The sequence below is a fragment of the Eschrichtius robustus genome, chromosome 2, assembly GCF_028021215.1.
Source record: "Eschrichtius robustus isolate mEscRob2 chromosome 2, mEscRob2.pri, whole genome shotgun sequence".
Taxonomy (NCBI): Eukaryota; Metazoa; Chordata; class Mammalia; order Artiodactyla; family Eschrichtiidae; genus Eschrichtius; species Eschrichtius robustus.
In genome coordinates this window covers 46374250-46401517 of record NC_090825.1, presented here as the reverse complement: position 1 = coordinate 46401517, position 27268 = coordinate 46374250, and the positions used below count along the sequence as shown (strand labels likewise).

At 37.1% G+C, this 27268-nt stretch overlaps 1 protein-coding gene across 1 annotated transcript in view; it reads left to right on the top strand.

Annotated features, from left to right (window-relative positions):
- PDE4D (phosphodiesterase 4D) overlaps positions 1 to 27268 on the top strand; it is a 714853-nt gene that overhangs the window by 106565 nt on the left and 581020 nt on the right. The gene's annotated exons all lie outside the window — the stretch shown is intronic.

Sequence of the window (27268 nt, the reverse complement as noted above, 5' to 3'; positions counted from 1 at the left end):
CATGAGCACTTTGGGAATTGTTCAGTGAATATGTCTCCTGAGCACTTTGTTCCTTGACATTATCAAAATCTTGGAATTTATTTTTCTCCCTATCTTGTGATGCCTGGGTAGAACTGGGACATCACTATCACATTTAGAAATTCATTTCTTTTCTTTGTTCTTCCCCATGAAAATGCTCTATTCCAGTTGGAAAATAAAATAGATTAGGTTTATGTGTTTTACTCTTTTAGGGGTTCTGGAATCCTCTAAGTATCCAATGAGATCTAGCAACACTCTCTTGGAAACTAAATGTGTACTCATAATCACACGGAGAATTTGCCTTTAATTTTAGGGGTACAGGTGCCAGTGGGATCATATACATGTTACCGTTACAAGGTACTGATTCCAGGTTAAAAATCACTGATTTGGTTGTACCTCATTTTACATATATCTCTTCCTGAAAAGATATATAAAAATAAAATTGTATTAACAAGTTACGTGTTTAGTAGTTCCATTCAGTAACCTTTTAAGGCAAATTATTTCCTAAATTGATTTTAATTCAAATCTTTATAGAATATTGGGTTTCTTAATGTGAGCACATTTGTATAATCTTATGCTTCAGCTTTTTCTTCTGAATGCTTTCTTAAAATATGTTCATGATTAAAAGGATTAAAAATACTTTTTCGGGCTTCCCTGGTGGTGCAGTGGTTGAGAATCTGCCTGCCAATGCAGGGGACACGGGTTCGAGCCCTGGTCTGGGAGGATCCCACGTGCCGCGGAGCAGCTGGGCCCGTGAGCCACAATTACTGAGCCTGCGCATCTGGGGCCTGTGCTCCGCAACAAGAGAGGCCGCGATAGTGAGAGGCCCGCGCACCGCGATGAAGAGTGGCCCCCGCTTGCCGCAACTAGAGAAAGCCCTGGCACAGAAACGAAGACCCAACACAGCCAAAAATAAATAAATAAGTAAATAATTCTAAAAAAAAAAAACTTTTTCTCTGTAAACCCTCACCTCTGACCTTCTGCAGTCTTATTTGCAGTTATCGCCGGCACAAATAATTGATACGGTAGAAGATACATCTTAAGACAAATTTTAATTCTTTAAAGTGTGTCACAATACCTGCATATTTTACAGGTATATTTATACAGGTATAGGTGTATTTGAAATCACTGTTTTCCTTCTTTTTAAAAATAATTTAGATTCCCCAGCTTCAAAAATAAGATTTATAAATGTATATTTACAAATAACGTACAAGGAAAGGACAGGAAATAACAACATGACTCATACGTGTATTCAGCATATCTAAATTCATAGTTTTAAATATAATAATCCTATTCTTATTAGGTATAGATAAAGGTTTGATCAGTGTTTTTATAATATTAACCTTAGTTTACCAATATTAACCTATAAATTATTACACAAAAATGATCTGTAACACCAGCTCTATTGTAACAGTCTTTTGCAAAGCATGATTTATATAATTTGCTGAACCTGATGAAAACTTCCATCTCGGCCTGAAGGCTGTGGAGATGCTGAGCTGTGTGCAATCTGTAGGAAGGGCTATGGGGCTGACCAAGTACAACAGACGTGTGGAATATATCGTTTACAAGTTTTATCTCTTTTGGTAAGAAACGTACAAAGCCCATCACAGTGTTAATCCTAACTTATATATGCTTGTGAATATTTAACCAGAGGATTGTCAAAATACATTGCTATACATTGAGAACATAAACTTTGGTTTTATGTGTAACGATTTTTAAAATATACTTTGGGAGAACTATGCATTTACATCCAGCACTTGTAAGGCAAATTAAATTCAGAATGTATTATGAGGAATATAATATTTTTATTTCAGTGCAATCAAGAAAAGGGGGCAATCTTCTTAATTAATTTATTTTTAGCTTGGCAATAGGAGTAAGCCTATTATATTCCTGGATGACCACCAGAATCAGTCCCTAAAAATGCTGAATATCACAATTTGGTGTTTAACAAATAGATTCATATTCATTGTATTGTTTAGTCATAGTGTAAAGGAAGTTACCTCTTCATATCTCAGGGTGACTTTTGTGGTTGACAAGGGGTGGGTCCAGATTGTATGGCACCTGAGCCTTTATACAACTCCGGGAGCCCACTTTAACACAAATACAACATTAAGTAACAACTGAATACTTTAGACTAAAAAAGGAAATCATGACAAATTACAAATTTAAAAAAGCTGACAAATTCCACAGGCGTCAAAAAATCTATAAAATTATGATTTGGGGGGTGCTTTATAGTTTTTGGCTGGGTATTCTCTGATTGTCTCTTCATATGACCATGATTCTATAATGTTTTCTATGTAGAGAATGATAGGACAATGCAATTGTGGGACAGCTAGCAGTAACCTAAGGATACAGGGAAGAAACTAAGAGCCACCAAATAATCTCACCAAACCTGAACTAAATGCATCTCTAGTTCAACTTTTAATTAGCCAGATCTCAAAAAGGTCCACAGTCACTCCAGTGCCACCCAAGCTAAGGGGAAGCATCAGTGCATAGAAAAAAATCAGTGAGTAGACATTTTTAATGACTACAGTTAAAATATCTTACTTTTGCAAAATTCCCAAATCATCTGAATATGTCAACCCAGTATTTCCAGTGCCTTGGAAAGAGGCCTGAAACTTTGCCCTTCATGATGAACCCTCTTCTTTGGTGGACAGGAAAATATCTAGACCACAGCAAATTGCCTAAGGAAACAAAGAAGTTGGCCTTACAGTTATACAAAAGTAGTTCTATTTTTCCTAGAGTTTAGCCACCATTTCTCAGATATTTCAATGAAGTTCTTTTCATGCATTCTCCTCTAGAAGTTTTTTTTTTTTTAATTAATTAATTAATTTATTTTTGGCTGTGTTGGGTCTTTCGTTTCTGTGCGAGGGGTTCCTCTAGTTGCGGCGAGCGGGGGCCACTCTTCATCGCGGTGCGCGGGCCTCTCACTATCACGGACTCTCTTGTTGCGGAGCACGGGCTCCAGAGCGCAGGCTCAGTAGTTGTGGCTCACGGGCCCAGTTGCTCCGCGGCATGTGGGATCCTCCCAGACCAGGGCTCGAACCTGCGTCCCCTGCTCTGGCAGGCAGATTCCCAACCACTACGCCATCAGGGAAGCCCTCCTCTAGAAGTTTTTAATTTCACAGCTTATACTACTTTAATTCACCTCAGTCATTTAATAGCATAATCTTTTGAAGGGCAAAAATAGCTGGGCTCCAGTAAGCTTTAAATGTGCATTTGTTTCCCAGTATTATGACCTGCATAGAAAGAAGTAATACCTTTATGTGAAATGTTCCCCTTGGTTTATTTTAAAACGCCAAATGGTATTATGTGATAATAGGATGTAAACCTAATTCAGAGAGGAGAAAATGCTATTTATGATCTGGACTGTCCTTTAGGTTTTTTACTATAGTCCTCAAGAAGCTGAGAATTCACCATTGTCTGATTAAAACACACACACACACACACACACACACGTACATAAGAAATACAAATGCTATAAGCATACATATTGATGGACAGGGTAATTCATCTGAAAAACCTGAAATAAATGCTGATGAGAACCTCTGGACTAAGTTTCAGTGTAAACAAGTGGGTTATTTAAATTCTCTCTCAATATAGAAACTTCAAGTGAACAAGGCAGCCTGACTGTAGGACCATAATTCAGAAACAATCTGTAAGGCAAAATATAGAGGCACTAATTTTGTTGCATTTGCAGCCCACATACTGTAACACTGGGTTTATTCCTGTTATTCTGGCTAAAGATGAGTCAGGGACCTCTAATATAGCCATTCCGAAAAGATAGTAATTGATTCAGAATGTGAGACTGAGAGAAATCCTAGAAGTTTGACCTTCAGATCAGTTTAATTGTAGATCAATAATACATTACTTAGACCAATGCAGTATCCCAAATCCCCACAGTCGGCTGCAAGATAATATTATACCTCAAATAATTTGTTTGAGAGCAGTCAATATAGATAATTTTGTCCTGATGATAATTTGCTGATTCAGGGAACAAACATGCAACATCCAGCCCTTGATGTAGATATAGCTCAGGCCAGCCCCATAGAATATGGTCACCTGGTGTTCCCATTTTCCTATAAATGTCCTATTGGAAGAATAGCTCTTAATGTTCAGTGAAACAAAAGCTTGTTCTAAATTCCCTAGACTTTGCTTCATGAATGATTATACCTATCTTGTCATGAAATCCTTTCCCTCTTGGAGCTAATAACATTGATATATCTTTTAGAGTTGCTAGGCATCATCAGATCATCAGTATTATGGGGAGAAGAGGGTGGGCAAACTCTGGTCTATGGTTTTGTGTGTTATTAGTGAATTATGGTTTGTTAGAGTGATATGTCATGATTAAATAGTCGCATGTTAGGAAAACTTTGATCCAATAAAGAAAACCACCAAAATTTTACCAAATGTACAATAGATAGCTAGTGGGAAGCAGCCACATAGCACAGGGAGATCAGCTCGGTGCTTTGTGACCACCTAGAGGGGTGGGTTAGGGAGGATGGGAGGGGAGACACAAGAGGGAGGAGGTATGGGGATATATGTGTATGTATAGCTGATTCACTTGTTATAAAGCAGAAACTAACACACCATTGTAAAGCAATTATACCTCAATAAAGATGTTAAAAAAAATAAAGAATTTGCTACATCTGGATACAAATTATAGAGATGTTTTGGTAGCATCCTCACTTGCTTTCTTACAATGTATTGGGATAGCATGAAGAGATGTAAATGTAAATTGATGCTAAGTTGCATGGTGTATATGAAAAGAGTTCATTTTAGCAATATGCTACCCCAGCAGTCCATTTTAAATCACATTAATTTTTCTTTACAAAATTATTTTAAAAACTCCATTGAGATAAAACCATATACAATATACTGCATGTATTTAAAGCATACAGTGTGACAAATTTTGATGTATATATACGTCTGTGAGAAAATTACTAAAATCAATACAACAAACCTAGCTATTACCCCTAAAAGTTTCCTCTTGCCCCTTTGTTATCCCTGCCTCCTGCCCTTTGCTAGAAACCCCACCAACCCAGCTGATGGATGGTCAGCTGAAGACTGGAGGGGAGCCATTGGGGACGTCGAAATTCTCTGCCTGGGGGCCCCTCTGCCGCTCTGCTCAGCAAACTCCACCTGCCCTGACCTCCCCACGTTCCCAGCTCCATCGCCTCGATTTAACCAATTTGCTAACAAGCATTGATATTGCTCCTAACTTGTCGACATTGTTCACTTGTTTATTTCCTTAGTATTAATTTGTAGACAAGTTGCTAGATCAAAAATAATGTCCATTTAGTATTACAATAGTTCTAACCAAATTAGCCTCCAGAAATCTGTCCTTTTTTTCCATCGATATATTACTGTCTCCTTTCAAAAACCCTCTCCAACCTTTAGCATTTTTTTTTATCTTTGGGATCTTTGCCGAAAAGATCAACATAAATGAATACCTCTGTTATTTTAATTGTCATTTCTTTAATTATTAGTTCGATTTCAACTTGTTTTTCAGCCTTCTGGGGAGGAAGGGGGATTCTTTGCCTATGTACTTTGCCTAGTTTTATTATATATTGGCATGTTCATCTTATTTTCTAATTTGTAACAAATCTTCTTCAAGGTTCCTTTTTTCCCCTTGGATAATCTTGTCACATCGTAAAGGAATCTTGTTATATTTTTTATTAAAATAAAATTGAGTTTATAGAGAAGTTGGAGAGGGTTTGATGTCTGAATATGGTATGCCTACAGGGGTGTGGAGGAAAGAGGGATTCAGAAGGAACCTAAGGGAACTTTTAGGAATGATGGAAGTGTTCATTACCCTGCTTGTGGTTATGTTTTCATGGGGATATGCATATGGCAAAACTTGTCAACCTGTACACTTTAAATATGTGCAGCTCATTGTATCTCAGTCGCGGCTCAATAAAGCTGTTATTTTAAAAAGTGACACCAAGCATTCTACCCAAAATAAGAATCGAGTTTGAAAATAAGAATTGAGTTTGATCAGAATATTTTTGTGTGTCATCTTGGTTAGATTTCTCCTGTCACAGTTACAGTGGCTTTCTAAAATAAATGGGGAAGCCAAAGAAAGTCACTTTCACCTTCAAGATTAAAAAAAACTGAACCAATAAAATAAGTGGTTCTGAATCAGACTCAGTCTAAAAAAAACCCTGAATAAAAACGACTTCTGGGTGGCATTACATGGGAATCATAGTCTATAAATCTCTGGGAATGAAGAAGAGAAAGCAAGAGAGAGGTACAGGATGGCTTTAAGCCTCATCCATGTAGTTAAAGAACGATAATGGCCTTATAATAAATTTTTAGAGCTTTTTCAGTATTGAGAAAGAGGCAGACTTTAAAATCTTTCCTTTTAGTACAAGAAGTGACTATTTAATGATTCCAAAAAGCAGTATGAGCTTGAGTTGCACCCATACTTATCAGGCAGGATTTATGGAGTCGAAGGTCACTGAAGAGTACAAGAGAAGAACAGGTTACTAGGAAAGGGTTCCAAGTAATATCCACAGGGCTGTGAGTCAGCCAGGGCTTAACAGTTTGTCCCAGTGGGGCAGCAGGCTGAGTTTTCATAGGAACAGACTGAGAGTCTTGTGCATCGGCTCAGCTATGCAGTACAAAGGCAAGACTTTTATCAATTTTCATGAAATGACTTGAAAGTTTCCATGCCGTAAGAATGAGATAAACTTTGAATTAACAACTTAAAGTTTCATGATTAGGGGAAAGAGGAGAAAGAGAAAGTGGAGAAAGAGGCAGTAAAGAAAAAAATGATGCAGTTGAAAGATAGTGGGAAAAACTCTGCTGTTGGAGTCTGAAGGGCAGGGTTCAAGTCCCAACTTTGATATTTATCAGCTGTGAAACACAGAAAAATTATTTAGCTTTTCAGAACCTCAGTTTTCTCCAATCGGTAAATTTGTAATAAAAACATACACACCTTTTAAAGTTATGGTAAAAATGTCTTGATGCAAGTGTAAGTATTTTTCAAAATATAATTCTACCTTCCAACAATGTTTTTGGTTCCAGATGCACTCTGATTTTAAGTCTACAATTGTTTTCCTTCCTCAATCAGCATCCTCCATTGTGAGATCAAAGCTATTCTTTAAAGCTGAGGTGTTAATGTTTAAAAATAAAACCAAAAAAATCTGTTACATCAAATTCAGTAACTTTGGACAACAATAAAAAGAAACTTTGATGTGTAATCCCTATCCCACCACATACTCATTATATTTTTAAAATTTGAGGGGTGAAAGGAGAAGGTAATGGGAGCAAGCAGATGGGCACGTGATAGCAGAGTGAGTATTGTAAAATAAAACTAGATTTTATTGCTGTCGTCTTAGATGTATAGATCTGAGCAGGTCTCTGTCATAGGATCCTATTATAGCTCTACCTGTGCTCTGCCCATTGACTGTTTATACCAGGATGCCTTGAAGCCACCTCAAACACAGCATGTTCAATTTGGAACTCATTATTTTCTCCCCAGTGTTCAAGCTAGAAGCCTTCAGGCCACCCTTGACTCTTCTCTCTTCTGAAATCTCTCCTCTGCCCCATATGGATCAGTCTCCACATCCTGTCAATTCCACCTTCTAAATGTCTTTTCTGCTCTTATCACTTGTGCTTCTGTTGCCACTGCCTGAGTTTAGGTTATAGGCTTCTCAGTGTTTGGTCTCCTCTCTCGCCCAGTGGATCCATCCCCCAAATTGTCACCACCAAGAACTATCATTCTAAAATACAAACTATCTTTCCAGAACTCAAGACTCTCTCTCCTCTATAGGAATTTAACTTTAGGGTGTATTCAGATAAATGAGCCAAGATATCTGTTAAAAATATGTTCACCTCAATATTGTTTATAATAGGAAAAAGGGAAAGAACCCCAAAGAGGGGACCAGTTATACCAATGGTTCTTCCAATAGACTATAAAATAACATTAAAATGGTGCTATAGATCTGTAATGAATATTTTGAAAAATCATTAATGTTAATTATAAAAATCAAATTACTGAAAAAAGTTCATAAAATTGTAGAGAATATATTTTACTATAAAGAGAGATTTCTGGTGGTAGAATTCAGCAGGAATTTTTCTGGTCCCACTTCCCCCAAAACCAAAAGCAAAATGAAACTAAAACAGAACAAAAACCCTCCTATGTGGCTCTTTATAAAAAGTAATACTTTTGGTAAGAATTTCAGTGACCATCCCAACTCCCACAACTCAGCACAGCAAATGTGAAATGCCATAAAACAAATTCACTAATGCCTTAAAAGTTATGAAAACCAGGGACTTTGAGACATCCTGTATCTTCCCCATTTTTTTCACAAAAAATTTTTGTACAGTCTCTCACATAAAATACCACGTGGTGTCCTCAATACACTATGGTTTACTCCATCTATTCATAACTGTGTTTTCTATTTATATTTCTTTAAAAAATAACTGTGTTCATGTGTATCTTTGAAGGCCAAAGAAAAATAATGCTGTAAAGATTGGGGGAGAGAGGAAGGGGCAGACAAACCCTGTTGTTTCCTTGTTTGGTTCTATATTTGTCTCTCAACTAAGGCCCCTGATAGGAGTTAGTTATCCTCAAACACTTACATTGGCTGATTCATTGTTTCTTAAATGGCATTTATAATCAATTTTTCAAAACAGTAGTGGGATCTGGTGTTGCATTTAGCCTTGCTCTGTCAGAAGGCTTTGAGACTAAGGTGCCCGTGGGCACGTGTGCATGCGCTCGCGCGCACACACACACACACACACACACACACACACACACTGTAGCTTTGCAATTTGCGTATGTTTTGACACTGGTGGGACTATTCATTGTTTTTACAGAAATGCCGTTATTAAATTCTATGTAGTGTGGTATGTTAAAGATTTGTTTTTCATTTTTTAATAATCAGTTGCCTCATAGCATATATCTTAATCATTGTCAAGGAAAAAACTGATTAAACTTTAATCTCTTCTCAAATCACTTCACTTTCTATTGATATGATGTTTTCCATCTGCCCCTCTCCACACCCCCATTTCTCTTTTATATTATGAAATATAATAGAGATGAGTAATGACATTAAGTTAAGTAGTATCAACTATTTATTGGTGTAAATATCTACACACAAAGATTAATGGAGAATTCTGAAAAAGACAGCTAAATAGTTAATAGTGGCACTTTTGCTATTTCCATGGTGACTTACCATATATGAAAGATAGGTCTTTCAAATGTATAGAAGAATAGAATTGTAAAATACTCCATGGTAAATAGTCTTTAGTGCTTTGAACATAAATATTGATTTTTTCCTGTTATAGATAGCTGTATGTATTATATATATTACTCAAACTTTATTAGTTTTGCTTTAGAATTTTAAAAATTATCAATGTATGTTAAAATCTTTTTGACCAAAATCAAAAGTAAAGTAATTATCTCAATAGTAAAAAAAGCCAAACAAACAACAGCAAAAACCTCTTTTTTTAAGGGGATATGGTGAGATGAGAGGGATTGTGATTAAGAAAATAGGCTGTGGGGTGTGATCAGTCTGGGCTCAAACCCACTTTCTAGAATTAACTAGCTGGATAACTTTAGGCAACTCACCTAAACTATTAAAGCTCTTGTTTCCTCCTCTGCAAAGTGACAATAGTAATAGGACATAACTGATCATGTCATTATGAGATAAAATGAGGTAATGCCAGGTAAATTGATTGACAGTGTGCTTGGTACTCAAAAGGTATTGATATTTTAAAATAATTTTTAATATTTCTAAGAGCCATTATTTATAGATAGTAAAAATTATGCCTTTTGCTTGCATTGTACTTTACAGTTCACAAAGTACCATCACAAACATGATCTCATTTTATCCTCACCATAAACATGACATAGAGAAACTCTAAATGAATCTCAGGAAAGATCAATGACTCATCAAAGTTCTACAACAGGACTAGGACAAAGTACTTCCTGTGAAGGTCATACGGAAACTAATTGATATATCTATATCTATATCTAATCTATACCTATATCTATATCTACCTCCTAGATTATAGGTAGGCATATTTAGTATAGGCAGCAGTTGTATTTCTGTATGTTCATTTCTGGCGTTGGATGCTATTCCTTTTATAAAAGTTGTGACCTTGCCACTCATGGAACAGATGGCATTGCTTGATTAAAGTCAGGCCATATTTAGAACATTTCTAAAAAGCCTTTCTCATTTGGATGAACATTTCTGCCCACTGAAATGGTTTCTTTTCATCAACTGAGCAAACCAAATCATGGACCGTGTTCTCCTAAGACCTCTCTGCCGTCCATTCTCAGGAGGGCAAGTGTTGAGCTTATATTCTCAGAAGTGAACTTTTCATACTCTCCAGAAGAGAATGTCAAAGCTTCTTTGACAAAGGTGAGGTCTGTGAACGTGCACACTTGTTCATTAATAAGCAAATTATCTGTCCTCATGGAAATAAGACTTTGAACAATTTGTCATCTTCTGAAGCAAGTAATAAAAGAGTATCAACTCTTACACATGAAAGACAAAGGAAAGTAGTGGGGGAAAAGACTAAGAGAAGAAGACTGTGCATTTTACATAACGCTACTTAAATTTACCTAAAATATACAATAGGCTAAACATGTACTGTATGTATATGTATGTAATAGATGGATAGATATAGCTATATCCATACTCCAAAGACCAAGATTTATATATTATTAAGGCAATTAAATATAGAATTTGTTTTAAACAAAAAAGCCAAATAAGACATTTCTGCTAAGTTTTTAAATTTTATTTTAAGCAAAACACTATATTATAGCCATTATTATATAGGGTAATGTTATTTACAGACAAAATTAATTTTTTAGTTTGCATTGAAACAGATATGTGTGGAGTCAGGAAAAGATAAGTCAAACCAGTCAAAGAGAGCAATATCAAGAGGGCATTCGGGTGCAGCAGTCAGGCCAACTCAGATTTCCGTCTGGACTCTGCCACAGAACAGCAAAACTTCCTCAGTCAAATTACTTAATCTCTTTAAGCTGAATATCCTCCTCTGATGAATGAGGACCCCGACGCCTAACCCATAGGATAGCTTTGAGGATTAAAGGACATGCACAATTCACACAGCTTATCCATCTATGTCTACTTGTATTAGTTAGCTAGGACTGCTGTAACAAAATACCACAGATGGGATTGTTTAAACGACAGAAATTTATTGTCTCATTATTCTGGAAGCAAGAAGTCTGAGATCAAGGTGTTGGCAGGTTTGGTTCCTTCTGAGGGCTGTGAGGGGAGATCTCTTCCAGGCCCCTCTTTATCTGGTAGATGGTGTTCTCCCTGTGTTTTTGTCTTTCCTCTGTACCTCGTTCTGTGTCCAAATTTTTCTTTTTCATAAGGACACCAGTCATAATGGATTAGGGCCCACCATCCTCCAGTATGACCTCATCTTAACTAATTACATCTGCAACAACCCTAATTCCAAATAAGGTCACATTCTAAGGTACCAGAGGGAGAGGACTCCAGCATCTGAATTTCAACCCATTACACTGTTCAAAGGTTACTGTTTCAGAGAGATCTTGCTTGACCATCTTTTCTAAAAATGCTTTTAGCCCTTCCCAACACACTCATACTCTTGCCCTACATAAAATGTATAACTGTATAAAAGTAAATTATATAATTATTTTCTTATTTTTTTTCTCTCTCTCACACTAGCCTGGGACCTAGACCTTACCTGTTTAATAAATCATTCTGTCTTGGGACACAGTATGTGCCTGGTACAAAATAGTCCCTCAATAAATATTTGTGAAAACAAAGGTAAACTTTCTGGCTCAAGATCAGGACTCAATAAATGATAAGCGCTATAACTAAAACATAGGGTCATTTTCCATCCAAATTGGTAGTCACTAGCCACATGTGAAATAAACTAAATTTTTAATTTTGTTTTAATAGATTTAAATGTAAATAGCCACTTCTGTCTAGTGGTCATTGTATAATGGACAGTGCAGATATAGAACATCTTCATTATTGCAGAGCATCCTATTGGACATCGCCAGACATGGAGAGAGAACCATGGATGCATAGATGAGGGTATCAGAGAAAATGCAGAACTGAGCCAGTGCTGCCTGACAGAATCTGACCACACTGCCCTGCGTCGTAGCTCTCTCCTGTCACTGAATAGCTCCTCTTTTCTTTTTTCTTCCTTATGGTACAGGTATATTGCAAACATTCTTTTCTTCAGTTATTAAATCAAAGTATATAACTTGAAGTTTTAAAAAGCTCTAAAAGGATTGTCTTGAGAATCGCATTAACATCATTGCTGTGGATTGTGCCACAGCAATTTTTACTTTTAATTCCTTTCCTCTTTGCTATTCAAATGAGTAAGAGGTAAGTGTAGATAATTAATCTACAGACTCTGGCTTATGAAACTTACCAATGGCTCTTTGAGAAACAAAATCTTTAAGGACACAGAACAGAGCTATTTCTTTGCTTAACAAGCAAATGGATGCAGGTACAGGTGCGGCTAGCCAGGAGCCAGCAGGTGTCTGTGTGTGGGCTCAGTTCTTCCCGCAGCCCCAGGAAGTATGCAGGTTTTCACCACCCTTGTTCAGCCTCTGCTATGAATAACAATCTGGACCAAAAAGTTTTGTGAAAACTCTTTTGGCTTCATATAAAAGTCTGTCTGATACTTCAGGTCAGTAGCACACCTTCAAATACATTTCTGAATCCCAGACTATATTCCTTAAGGATGGATTCAGTGATGTTGCCTGTTAAAAGGATGGAGAGAGAGGGAGGGCATAATTAATGAAAAAATGCAAATTAGAAAGTAATAGAAAGCATATTGTTTATATAAAATGCAGTGCCTAGGTAAGAATAAAATATTAAATGTATATGACAATGAACTTAGAATATGCTCCTATTTGGAAAAAAAAATCCTAGATTTTAAAAATAATCTGTTTTTGTCATTTTAATCCTCATTTGAACAGTAGCAAAATATCCACGCCACCTGCTTGGTGGCTTTTCTGAAAAGAATAGGTGGTCTCAGCGTATTTCCTACTGTAATGGCATTGATCTGACCAAACTCATCACCATCCAGTTTAATTAATTACTTAATTCATGAGAAACGTTGCTTGCCTCATGAGAAACGTTGCTTGCCTCATGAGAAACGTTGCTTGCATTGATCTGACCAAACTCATCACCATCCAGTATAATTAATTACTTAATTCTTGAGAAACAGTTGCTTGCCTAAAGTGAGCCAGGCATATTTATCCTTGAGAATGAAAAATACTGCTGGAGGGGCTAGACTCTTAGTACGTAACTGAGTTTTTAATTACCTAAATGTGGTTGTAGAGCAGACTATTCTTAAGCAACTGAACAGGGGAAATGTGAAAAATTAAAGGCAAAGTATAAAACTTTATAATGGGTCTATTGGACTGTTTTTCAAAAGAAGCAGAAGCTTTACAATTTGTGGATTGTAGAACTAAAAAAAAAGCAAAGTTGGAAAATATTTATAAGGAATAATTCTTAAGATGTAGACTAAAGATCATATTTATGTTTTAGGAACAGGAAGCAATAGAAGCATATACTTCACAGGCTCTCAAAATGTCTCCACTCATCACTGCATTTTGGTATTTTAGTTCACTGCTCATTAAGGTTATTACCTTAATTTATTTAATCAGAATATTTATTCTCATGTTGCAAATGACTTGTGACAAGATTTGGTTCTTAATATGCTTTTACCAATGAAAGCTAAACAAAGTAATGCTCATCCTTTCATCATTAAAATACTAATGTTTTTATAGTGTTTTTATCTTAGTTTACAAGTTTCTTTTATAAAAAAGCTTTGTTTCTATGTTCGCAAACTACAGACTTTCAGTTTGTTTAACCAAAATTTATGTAATTAAAATCTCCAAATTAAGAAGCTAGTTAAGTCACCCATTTGTTCTGTAACATAACAGCCATTAAATAACAAAATCCATCATTCCCCATTACTGATTTGTTTTGCCCATCTAATTTTCTAATAGAAAATTATTTCTAATAGAAATTATTTATTTGAGTGTTTGAGATATGGAAGCTCATCCCATTGAATACTTCAGAATCCAACTGTGACTTTATAGAATTCAACAAACATTATTTTAATACAAATTAGGACACTAGCCATTAGTTAAATAAATTACCTTATTTTGGAATGTTCTAAGGAATCTATGACTAATATGGTAGTCTAAGTGATTTTTTTAAAGAGACTGTTGCCAAAATCCCTTTGTTTTCCAACTTAACCTGAAGTGAGACTTTATTTTAAAAGAAAATCTACAAATTAATGTTTCAAAGCTATGAGATACTCCTTCCTCTTGTCTATGGATACAAAAGATGCAGCAATACATTATCCAGATGCTTTTGGCTGTGTTTATTTTTCATTGCTGCATAATGAATTACCACAAACTTAGTAGCTTAAAACAACACCCATTTCCTTCTTTCTTTTTTATAACATCTCACAGTTCTTAGGTCAGAAATCCAGGTTGGCAAGGCTGGGTTATCTGCTCAGAGGCTCACAGGGCTGAAATTAAGGTGCTGGCTAGCTGTTTCTTATCTGGAGCTCAGGGTCACCTTCCAAACTCATTCCTGTCATTGGAAGAATTCAGTTCCTTGCAGTTGTAGGACTGAAGTCCCTCTTTTCTTGCTGTCTGTTGGCCGGGGATTCCTCTGGCCTTCTAGGGGCCACTCAGGCTCTTGCCCCATTGGTCATCTCCATCTCAGCACTGGAGAACCTCCCTCCTGTTGAATCCTTCACACATTTTTAATCTCTCTGACTTTCTCTATTTCTTCCAGCCAAAGAAAACTATCTCCTTTCAAAGATCTCACAAATTTAGACACTCTGGAAAATTTCTCTATCATAATGTCAACTGATTAGTACCTTTAATTACAGCCACAAAAATTTCTTTTTCCATGTAACTTAATATAATCATTGGGTAATACCAGGGCTGATGGTAATGGGGGCTATCTTGGAATTCTGCATCAAGATGTACAATTCTTGTCAGTTAATTTAAACAATAGAAAGAACATAAAATAGAGTGAATGTTGGAATGACTCATCACTTTATATTTAAATGCTAAGACAAATAATACAGCCATCAAATTTGGTCAAATGATGATCTCTTAGGAATTGAAATATAGGGATACGAACTGATACAGACAGAAATCAGATTGTAAGGGCTTAAAGGCGTGCTGAGAGTTTTATCATTTGAGAAATGAAGAACTACTAGGTAAAATGAAGAAATGCCCAGGTAATTGAAAAGTTATATGGAGTAATTCTTAACTTTAAGACACAGGCTAAATATCTTGATGGTTGGATCCAGAGGCAGAGGCCATATAATACCTCTATGCATCAATCTGTCTGGATATTTTAGTATGCTGCATATTAAAGCTGAATGCTACTATATTTGTGCCACAATACATCCATGGCTTCCTACCTCACCACTGCCTGGGGTCATGCTTTGCACTGTACCGCACTGCCCCGCCACAGTTTCACAAAGTTTGAAGGGGTAAGAAAGGAAAGGGAGGAGACTGGAGAAAAAATTAGGCAAATTTGAGAGAGGAATTTTTGGTTTTTAAGTGAGAATTTGTAGGTTGAGTGGAAAGACACTCTGTGAGTAGGGACAGAGGCATGTGAAGGAAGGGAGATAAATGAATGTGCCAAAGAAAGAGAAAGAGAAGGTGCTGAAGGATGAAAGTGTGGATGGAATCAAGAGAAAGATCCTCAAAGGTAGAATTAAGAGCATGCATGGATTGATTTACTTTGGAAAGGGGAAACCTTTTTTCTCCTTTACAGGAAAAGGAAAGAGGACGAGTAGTGGTTTCACATGAGCGACGTTAAGCCAGTTCATGTAAAGTATCTTCTATCCTTTCATTTTATTGAGACCATTTTATATATATTTCTTCTTCTCTAAAGTGACAAAAAATAGTAGGGCCAAAAGAACACAGCCCATATGAATATTAAACGATGTAACACATATATCATGCTTAGAATAGTACCTACCGCATTATAAATGTTTAGAAATGTTAGCTATTATTATTGTTATTACTTTCTACTGACAGTAGAGGAAAATGAGGTAAGGTTGGGGACTGAAAAATAATATAATGCTTTTTAATAAATTGTTGAATAATAGGACTCCTCTCCTGGCACTGAACTCTGGGTAAAAGTAAGTAGCATTATTCATGGAACATCCAGTTAATGTGGTTAATAATAATAATACTTAACAGCCTGAAACGTACAGAGAAAGCAATGGGCATCGAGGTTTATAAAAAGTCAGAGATAGGAGCTCTGGGGAATCTGGTTATTCTCATGAAGGTATATATCAAGTTCAGAGTGAGCTAGGAAGTTTAAGTAGGAAAATAACAGATTTCATTAGAGATGCAAATTGTGATAGTGTTTTAAGTCTTGGAGTTGGAGGGGGAACTGCAGAGCTTAAAGTATCGGAAGGCAGAGTTAGAGGTGACCATCTCCATGACTTTGGCTTTCCAAAGTGAGGTGGAGATGAATATGAAGAAATTGTCACCATGATTAAAATTGTATTGAGGGTAACAGTACAACTAGGGCAGAAGGATAAGAGTCTTATACAACTGGTGAAAGGAGGTCTGGCTATCAGGAAATAGAAGATGATATGGACTCCAAAGGAGGCCGGGTTAGTTGAAAGAAGCTGTTCGAATGGTAGACTAGAAGGGCAATGGAGAACCAGCAATTGTTAACCCCTCCTCAAGTTCCAGTAATGTGAGAAACACAAATAAAGTCCGTTTTTAAGAACTGCAGGAGAAGTAGTGCCCATTTAATGGAGCCTCAGGATGCTAGATCTGGGATTCTAGAACTGTGCTAACCAGTACAGTAGCCACTAGCCACATGTGGCCATTTACATGTTAAGTTAAAATAAAAGAAAAATATTTATTTCCTCAGTTACACTAGCCACATTTCAAATGTTTAATAGCCACATGTAGACAGCAGAGATTTTAGAACATATTGGACAGCAGAGATTTTAGAACATTTCTATCACTGTAGAAAATTCTAATGGATAGCACCGTATTGGAAGTACAGTGGAAGTGAGAGTCTAGTCTTACAGAAAATGCTGGAGCAGAAGAAAACTGCTGAATGAGGATATGAGCAAGGACATTCTGTATTTTGACCATTTGAAGTATTCTTTTATTATTATACCATTTGTGAAATCAGGATGAGTCATACAATCGATGTGCTCATTTAAGAAGGTAGGGTTTATTTTTTCTCCTGAAAAATACTGTTAACAAATTGATGATGCATCTCACAATCAGTGGCATCTTAATATCAATGGAATGCAGTAAGAACAGAGCCAAAGGCGTTTTCATCTGGGATAGTGATCACTGAGATAAAGCATCAGGATTAACAGGAAGATTGGAGAGTGATGGTGATCATGGGAAATGAGCTAAATTTAGTGAGTACTAGCCCCAAGGCACCATTTGGAACTTTGGAGTAATGGTGTATTGGCAACAGTTTAAAGTACTTTCTCAGGTTCTGGATTCTCAGATTCTGATTCTGGATTCTTAGACCTTCTGCTGACTGAGAATTGGGTTGATGGCGAGTCTCAGGCTAGTAACCCCAGTCATTCTAAAGTACCAAACCGCAGTGTTGAGCAAATACCTGGCTTTGACAACTACAACATGGCTTCCTTAAGATTGGGCATGGAAGAAGGAAGGGATGAAGAGTTACCCCTCTTCATTTGGATGAAAGGGAGAGAGCTAGAAGTGTGTCCAAAACAAAGGAAAAGCCATTGTGATAATTAAGATAACAACAGCCATACATCAAGGTAGCCAATATCTTCAGACTGGAGATCTGACCTTGAATGGAGATGGGCCACGAAGTACCCGGCTCAACAGAGAGGCATGTCAGATGGGAGCTGAATTTTGTTGTTGTTGTTGGTTTTGTTCTGCTTTTCGCTTGTTTTGTTTTTTGATGTCATAATAACTCTGGCATGCATTTTTACAGTAAATTAGAATTAAGGTTTTAAAAATTTGTCTCACATAGTTATTGACAGCTACCATAACACTTTTTTTTCCTGGAATTATGTTTGTTTTCTCTTAAAACATACATGTGTGCATTTACATATATTGTTATATATGTGTGTGTGTGTGTATACATATATATTTATATAAAAACAGTGTAGTAGAAGGAATTCTGTTCTCTGAGTCAAAATATCTGATTTTGAACTTGGAGTCTAGTGTGCCACTTAATTTCAGATTTAACTTCAGCCAAGTTTTATCTTTTGAAGCCATAGGTCAGTTTCTTTTCTTTTTTTTTTTTTTTTGTCACTATTTTTAAGACCAGTTTTAGATTTACAACAAATTGAGAGGGAAGTACAGAGATTTCCCACATACCTCCTGCCCCTACACGTGCACAGCCTGCCCGTTTATCAACACCACTAGCCAGAGTGGTACATTTTTCACCAAGGATGAACCTACATCCACACATTCTAATCTCCCAAAGTCCATACTTTACCTTAGTGATCACTCTTGGTGTTGTACATTCTGTGGATTTGGATAAATGTATAATGACACAGAGCCATCATTATAATATCATAGTATTTTCAATGCCCTAAAAATCCTCTGTGCTTCACCTATTCATACATCACTTTCTTTTAAAAGAGGCAATACTTGTCCCCATGGTTGTAAAGATCAGAAAAAATAAGATATATGAAAACATAAACTACAATATATAGATATTCTCAACTGTAAAGTGATACGCATTGAAGTCATGGTTGTTATTTATTGGAGTCCACCTCTCAAATGTTGCTTGTTTCTTGGGTACAGAAAATTGAGTTTGACTCTCAGTATTACGCAGCCTAATTTAGCAACATCTCTTTATTCTTTGGTGATATATTATGTAGGAAAAAAAATCAAGTAGAATTATTTAGATACCTGAATCTGAGGAACTCTTGATATAGTAAAAGCCAGACTTGCTAGGGACAATATTATGAGTGCTTTTGTTTATAACCATGATCTTTTTTCAACCGTAGACATCTCAGGGTAAAGTCCTGGGGCTCTGTCACTGCAGGAGGGAGAACAGGCAGTAGAAATGTCCCTCAGATTTAATCAGCTAGAAACTACGAGGAATTAGCCACAGTGCCAAGAATATCCAGTCATTATTTTGCTGTTTGGGGGAGCTGAAGCATCATTTATGGGCCTAGCAGATTTGCTTTCTTTTTTTTTTTTTTTTTTAATTTCTGAGATATACATTTTAAAGTAATAACTAGAATTATGACACATAACATTATACCAGAACATATAAGATTTTTAGAAATTTCATGTAATGTCTGAAACATTTATATTAACATATTTCCATACAAATAACCCAATGAAAGTTTAGTATTAGTTGTTTTCTTTGTTTGTTTGTTTTTATACTGCAGGTTCTTGTCAGTCATCAGTTTTATACACATCAGTGTATACATGTCAATCCCAATCGCCCAATTCAGCACACCACCATCCCCACTCCACCGCAGTTTTCCCCCCCTTGGTGTCCATATGTCTGTTCTCTACATCTGTGTCTCAACTTCTGCCCTGCAAACCGGCTCATCTGTACCATTTTTCTAGGTTCCACATACATGCGTTAATGTACGATATTTGTTTTTCTCTTTCTGACTTACTTCACTCTGTATGACAGTCTCTAGATCTATCCACATCTCAGCAAATGACTCAATTTCGTTCCTTTTTATGGCTGAGTAATATTCCATTGTATATATGTACCACATCTTCTTTAACCATTTGTGTGTCGATGGGCATTTAGGTTGCTTCCATGACATGGCTATTGTAAATAGTGCTGCAATGAATATTTGGGTGCATGTGTCCTTTTGAATTACGGTTTTCTCTGGGTATATGCCCAGTAGTGGGATTGCTGGGTCATATGGAAATTCTATTTTTACTTTTTAAAGGAACCTCCATACTGTTCTCCATAGTGGCTGTATCAATTTACATTCCAACCAACAGTGCAAGAGGGTTCCCTTTTCTCCACACCCTCTCCAGCATTTGTTGTTTGTAGATTTTCTGATGATGCCCATTCTAACTGGTGTGAGGTGATACCTCATTGTAGTTTTGATTTGCATTTCTCTAATAATTAGTGATGTTGAGCATCTTTTCATGTGTTTCTTGGCCATCTGTACGTCTTCTTTGGAGAAATGTCTATTTAGGTCTTCTGCCCATTTTTGGATTGGGTTGTTTGTTTCTTTAAAATTGAGCTGAATGAGCTGTTTATATATTTTGGAGATTAACCCTTTGTCCGTTGATTCGTTTGCAAATATTTTCTCCCATTCTGAGGGTTGTCTTTTCGTCTTGTTTATGGTTTCCTTTGCTGTGCAAAAGCTTTGAAGTTTCATTAGGTCCCTTTTGTTTATTTTTGTTTTTATTTCCATTACTCTAGGAGGTGGATCAAAAAGGATCTTGCTGTGATTGATGTCAAAGAGTGTTCTTCCTATGTTTTCCACTAAGAGTTTTATAGTGTCCGGTCTTACATTTAGGTCTCGAATCCATTTTGAGTTTATTTTTGTGTATGGTGTTAGGGAGTGTTCTCATTTCATTCTTTTACATGTAGCTGTCCAGTTTTCCCAGCACCACTTACTGAAGAGACTGTCTTTTCTCCATTGTATATCTTTGCCTCCTTTGTCATAGATTAGTTGACCATAGGTGCGTGGGTTTATCTCTGGGCTTTCTATCCTGTTCCACTGATCTATGTTTCTGTTTTTGGGCCAGTACCATATTGTCTTGGTTACTGTAGCTTTGTAGTATAGTCTGAAGTCAGGGAGTCTGATTCCTCCAGCTCCGTTTTTTTCCCTCAAGACTGCTTTGGCTATTCGGGGTCTTTTGTGTCTCCATACAAATTTTAAGATGATTTGTTCTAGTTCCATAAAAAATGCCATTGGTAATTTGATAGGGATTGCATTGAATCTGTAGATTGGTTTGGGTAGTATAGTCATTTTCACAATATTGATTCTTCCAATCCAAGAACATGGCGTATCTCTCCACCTGTTGACATGATCTTTAATTTCTTTCATCAGTGTCTTATAGTTTTCTGCATACAGGTCTTTTGTCTCCCTAAGTAGGTTTATTCCTAGATATTTTATTCTTTTTGTTGCAATGGTAAATGGGAGTGTTTCCATAATTTCTCTTTCAGATTTTTCATCATTAGCATATAGGAATGCAAGAGATTTCTGTGCATTAATTTTGTATCCTGCAACTTTACCAAATTCATTGATGAGCTCTAGTAGTTTTCTGGTGGCATTTTTAGGATTCTCAATGTATAGTATCATGTCATCTGCAAACAGTGACAGTTTTACTTCTTCTTTTCCAATTTGTATTCCTTTCATTTCTTTTTCTTCTCTGATTGCCATGGCTAGGACTTCCAAAACTATGTTGAATAATAGTGGTGAGAGTGGACATCCTTGTCTCGTTCCTGATCTTAGAGGAAATGCTTCCAGTTTTTCACCATTGAGAACGATGTTTGCTGTGGGTTTGTCGTATATGGCCTTTATTATGTTGAGAAAAGTTCCCTCTATGCCCACTTTCTGGAGAGTTTTTATCATAAATGGGTGTTGAATTTTGTCAAAAGCTTTTTCTGCATCTATTGAGATGATCATATGGTTTTTATTCTTCAGTTTGTTAATATGGTGTATCACATTGATTGATTTGGTATATTGAAGAATCCTTGCATCCCTGGGATAAATCCCACTTGATCATGGTGTATGATCCTTTTAATGTGTTGTTGGATTCTGTTTGCCAGTATTTTGTTGAGGATTTTTGCATCTATATTCATCAGTGATATTGGTCTGTAATTTTCTTTTTTTGTAGTATCTTTGTCTGGTTTTGGTATCAGGGTGATGGTGACCTCAAAGAATGAGTTTGGGAGTGTTCCTTCCTCTGCAATCTTTTGGAAGAGTTTGAGAAGGATGGGTGTTAGCTCTTCTTTAAATGTTTCATAGAATTCACCTGTGAAGCCATCTGGTCCTGGACTTTTGTTTGTTGGAAGATTTTTAATCACAGTTTCAATTTCATTACTTGTGATTGGTCTGTTCATATTTTCTGTTTCTTCCTGGTTCAGTCTTGGAAGGTTATACCTTTCTAAGAATTTGTCCATTTCTTCCAGGTTGTACATTTTATTGGCATAGAGTTGCTTGTAGTAGTCTCTTAGGATGTTTTGTATTTCTGCGGTGTCTGTTGTAACTTCTCCTTTTTCATTTCTAATTTTATTGATTTGAGTCCTCTCCCTCTTTTTCTTGATGAGTCTGGCTAATGGCTTATCAATTTTGTTTATCTTCTCAAAGAACCAGCTTTTAGTTTTATTGATCTTTGCTATTGTTTTCTTTGTTTCTATTTCATTTATTTCTTCTCTGATCTTTATGATTTCTTTCCTTCTGCTAACTTTGGGTTTTGTTTGTTCTTCTTTCTCTAGTTCCTTTAGGTGTAAGTTTAGATTGTTTACTTGAGATTTTTCTTGTTTCTTGAAGTAGGCTTGTATAGCTATAAACTTCCCTCTTAGAACTGCTTTTGCTGCATCCCATAGGTTTTGGATCGTTGTGTGTTCATTGTCATTTGTCTCTAGGTATTTTTTGATTTCCTCTTTGATGTCTTCAGTGATCTCTCGGTTATTTAGTAATGTATTGTTTAGCCTCTATGTGTTTGTGTTTTCTTACTTTTTTCCCCTATAATTGATTTCTAATCTCATAGCGTTGTGGTCAGAAAAGATGCTTGATATGATTTTGATTTTCTTAAATTTCCTGAGGCCTGATTTGTGACCCAAGATGTGATCTATCCTGGAGAATGTTCCATGCGCACTTGAGAAGAAAGTGTAATCTGCTGTTTTTGGATGGAATGTCCTATAAATATCAATTAAATCTATCTGGTCTATTGTGTTACTTAAAGCTTCTCTTTCCTTATTTATTTTCATTTTGGATGATCTGTCCATTGGTGTAAGTGAGGTGTTAAAGTCCCCCACTATTATTGTGTTACTGTCGATTTCCTCTTTTATAGCTGTTAGCAGTTGCCTTATGTATTGAGGTGCTCCTATGTTGGGTGCATTTATATTTATAATTGTTATATCTTCTTCTTCGATTGATCCCTTGATCATTATGTAGTGTCCTTCCTTGTCTCTTGTAGCATTCTTTATTTTAAAGTCTATTTTATGTGATATGAGTGTAGCTACTCCAGCTTTCTTTTGATTTCCATTTGCATGGAATATCTTTTTCCATTCCCTCACTTTCAGTCTGCATGTGTCCCTAGGTCTGAAGTGGGTCTCTTGTATACAGCATATATATGGGTCTTGTCTTTGTATCCATTCAGCAAGCCTGTGTCTTTTGGTTGGAGCATTTAATCCATTCACGTTTAAGGTAATTATCGATATGTATGTTCCTATGACCATTTTCTTAATTGTTTTGGGTTTGTTTTTGTAGGTGCTTTTCTTCTCTTGTGTTTCCCACTTAGAGAAGTTCCTTTAGCATTTGTTGTAGAGCTGGTTTGGTGGTGCTGAATTCTCTTAGCTTTTGTAAAGCTTTTGATTTCTCCATCGAATCTGAATGAGATCCTTGCCGGGTAGAGTAATCTTGGTTGCAGGTTCTTCCCTTTCATCACTTTAAGTATATCATGCCACTCCCTTCTGGCTTGTAGAGTTTCTGCTGAGAAATCAGCTGTTAACCTTATGGGAGTTCCCTTGTATGTTATTTGTCATTTTTCCCCTGCTGCTTTCAATAATTTTTCTTTGTCTTTAATTTTTGCCAATTTGATTGCTATGTGTCTCGGCGTGTTTCTCCTTGGGTTTATCCTGTATGGGACTCACTGCGCTTCCTGGACTTGGGTGGCTATTTCCTTTCCCATGTTAGGGAAGTTTTTGATTATAATCTCTTCAAATATTTTCTCTGGTCCTTTCTCTCTCTCTTCTCCTTCTGGGACCCCTATAATGCGAATGTTGTTGCGTTTAATGTTGTCCCAGAGGTCTCTTAGGCTGTCTTCATTTCTTTTCATTCTTTTTTCTTTATTCTGTTCCACAGCAGTGAATTCCACCATTCTGTCTTCCAGGTCACTTATCCGTTCTTCTGCCTCAGTTATTCTGCTATTGATTCCTTCTAGTGTAGTTTTCATTTCAGTTATTGTATTGTTCATCTCTGTTTGTTTGTTCTTTAATTCTTCTAGGTCTTTGTTAAACAGTTCTTGCATCTTCTCAATCTTTGCTTCCATTCTTATTCCGAGGTCCTGGATCATCTTCACTATCATTATTCTGAATTGTTTTTCTGGAAGGTTGCCTATCTCGACTTCATTCTGGAGTTTTATCTTGTTCCTTCATCTGGTATGTAGCCCTCTGCCTTTTCATCTTGTCTATCTTTCTGTGAATGTCCAGGTTTGCTTTCTGATCATATTTAAAACCTTCACCTGGGTGAACTTCTATGCAAACCTATAATTCCGGGATACTGAGGTCACCAATGTGGAATTCAGCGGGCTTCTTATTCATTGCATCCCAGATGGATGAAGGTGTGCTCTCCAGGAATCACTAAGAATATCTGCCAATTTTGAGCTTTTATTCATAAGACAAAGAGTAATGTTAATCCATAACCTCTGCAAGGGGTCTGATCAATTCTTTAATCTCTGGGGCTGGGTTGTGGTTGAAAAACTAGCAAGGGCAGGCCCCAGTCTAAGAAACTGAAGACACCAATCTGAAGTCGAGGATGGAAATTATTGCAGAGTTGAGTCTGGGAGTGTTCTCTAGGCCTGTATCTCTAACCTGGCCTGATTGAACTGTTAAAAAGAAAGTAGGGATATGTTTGAACTCCAAGTCTACAGGGAAAATAGAGGGAATGAGGGTTTTGAGTGTTTTTCTAGGTTCCTGTAAGAAAGAAGTCTGACAGCACAATCCTACTTTGATTTATCTTTTAATATTAACCACAGCATATTGAAGAGGGTTTGAAATTCTTTGTTGCTTCCCGTGCTGGCTATTTTGCCATTCCCTTCATCTCCCTTAATGTTTTCTTCAGTAAGAGTTCTAAAACAAAAAATATCCTTGTAATTTACCATCTTGAGTGACTCTGGAATCCAGTTAGACAAAACAGGCAGCAACTGAGCTCTGTGGTTCTCAACCTTTGTACCTTTAAAGAATATTCATGCTTTGGTCCTGTCCACAGAGATTCTGATTTCACCTGGGCCTGTGTGTTGAGAGTTTTTCTAGCTCCCCAAGTGATTCTAGTGTGCAACCAAGAATGAGAACCACAGCCTTATTCTCTAATCATCACTTTCCTCAGATCCATTGACTTTGACTTCAGTTCTACTCTGACCACTTAGCCCCATGGCCACTCTCAAACCTTGTGATCGTCCAGAACTGCTCCAACCAACCTTAAGATCTTAAAGATCCCACACCCTCAACGTAGCTTCCTTTCTGTCTAGCACCTCTTATTACATTGAAGACCCAGTAGTCTGATATTTCAACTGCTCTCTTGCTAAAGCCTTCACTGTTGTTCTGCTCTACCCAAATAAGAAGTTCAAAGTCAGGATTAATTTACCTGTGCACTCTCCCCATTTTTATCCCTAGTGTTTCCAGAGGAAATCACAATCACATACAGTGGTGCCACAGCAAAGTTATAGTCTCTAGTCTTAACTGGAGGGAGCCTCAATGCTACCAAAGCATCCATTTGTTTTCATAGTTAGCCTTGTCTCCGTTTCTCCACGCAAGGCCCCTTCCCTTCCCAGGAAAAACCCTACCCCCGTGCCTTGAATCCTACTCCCTCCGCCTCTTTAGTGGACTTGCTCTTTCACCTGTCACTCTTCTTGTATCACTGGCTTTCTCCATATATTGGTTCTTTAATATCAACCTCCATGACAACATGGATAAACCTGGAGTACATCATGCTAAGTGAAAAAAGCCAGATGCAGAAAGACAAGTACTACATGATCTCACTTACATGTGGAATCCGAAAAAAAAAAAAGGTAAAGGTTGAACTCATAGTAACAGAGGCTGGGGGTAGGGAAAGATGTTGATCAAAGGGTACAATCTTTTTCAGTTATAAGAAGAATTAATCGTGGAGACCTAATATGCAGTATGGTGACTGTAGTCAATAATAATGTACTGTAAACTCGAAATTTGCTAAGAGAGTATATCTCTTGCATTCTCACCACACACAAAAATGGTAAGCATGTGAGCTGTTGGATATGTTAATTAGCTTGATTATGGTAATCATTTCAGTGTTTACATGTATCAAAACATCACGTTGTACACCCTAAATATGTACCATTTTTATTTGTCAATTATACCTCAGTAAAGCTGGAAAAATTTAAAAGAGATGAGCAAGCTCAAAACACTCTCTTCAAAAAACAAAACAAAATGATGAAACAACAAAAACAATGAAAAAACAGACTTTCGTTGGCCTTCTTTTCCCCCTTTGCCTACTTCCTTCCTCCCTTTCACACCCAGAGGATTTTACATTCTGACTCCCATTTTTGCATTTTCCTCCACCAAAGATACTGAAATTTTTAGCGCTAAGTCCAGGGGTGTTCTCAGTCAGTATTTCACTCGGACACACTTCAAAACTATTAGTAGAGTGTTGACCCCTCTCTGTTCTTAAGCAGTCTCTTCCTGCATGCCCTCCCAGTTCTTTGCCTCAGTTTGTCAGTCTTCTCTGAGGTTTCTTCATCCTTTGTTCAGACCCCAGTGTTCTTCTGGTTTTTGTCCTCAGTCTATTCTGTCCTCACACCTTATCCCAGAGGTGCTCTGCAGTGGCCATGCATCCAAAACACCTGCAAAACCTGTGCAAACAGAGCAGCCCATTTCCTGTGCTAACTATCTGAATCAGTTCCTATGGGGTGGGGCCCAGGCACCTGCATTTTTCAGCAACTGCACAGATGGTTCTGATGTGCAGCCAGCCTTGACAACCAGCCTGAGCATGTCATTCTCACCCATGCCTCCACAGGCATCCAGCCTGTCTCCCAGTTTTTCATCTGGAGTTTTCCCTTGGGCCCGAGGCTTGTTTTCTAGATATGTCTACACAGGGTCTCCAAACTCAGTGTGTCTACGACTGCCTTCCTGCCTTTGACCCGTTCTGTTCACATCCAAATCTGCTCCTTCCCCTGTGTTGCTATCTTAGTGAATGATGCCAGACTTCACCAAATTTTACAAGCCAAAAATGTGGTCATTGCTTTTGAATTTTTTCTCTCCTTCATCCCCCATGTCTTGTCCACTGTTTTCCACACACATAGACACTACCTTAGGCTAAGCCACCATCATCTCTCTTCTGAATACTAAAACCACCCCCT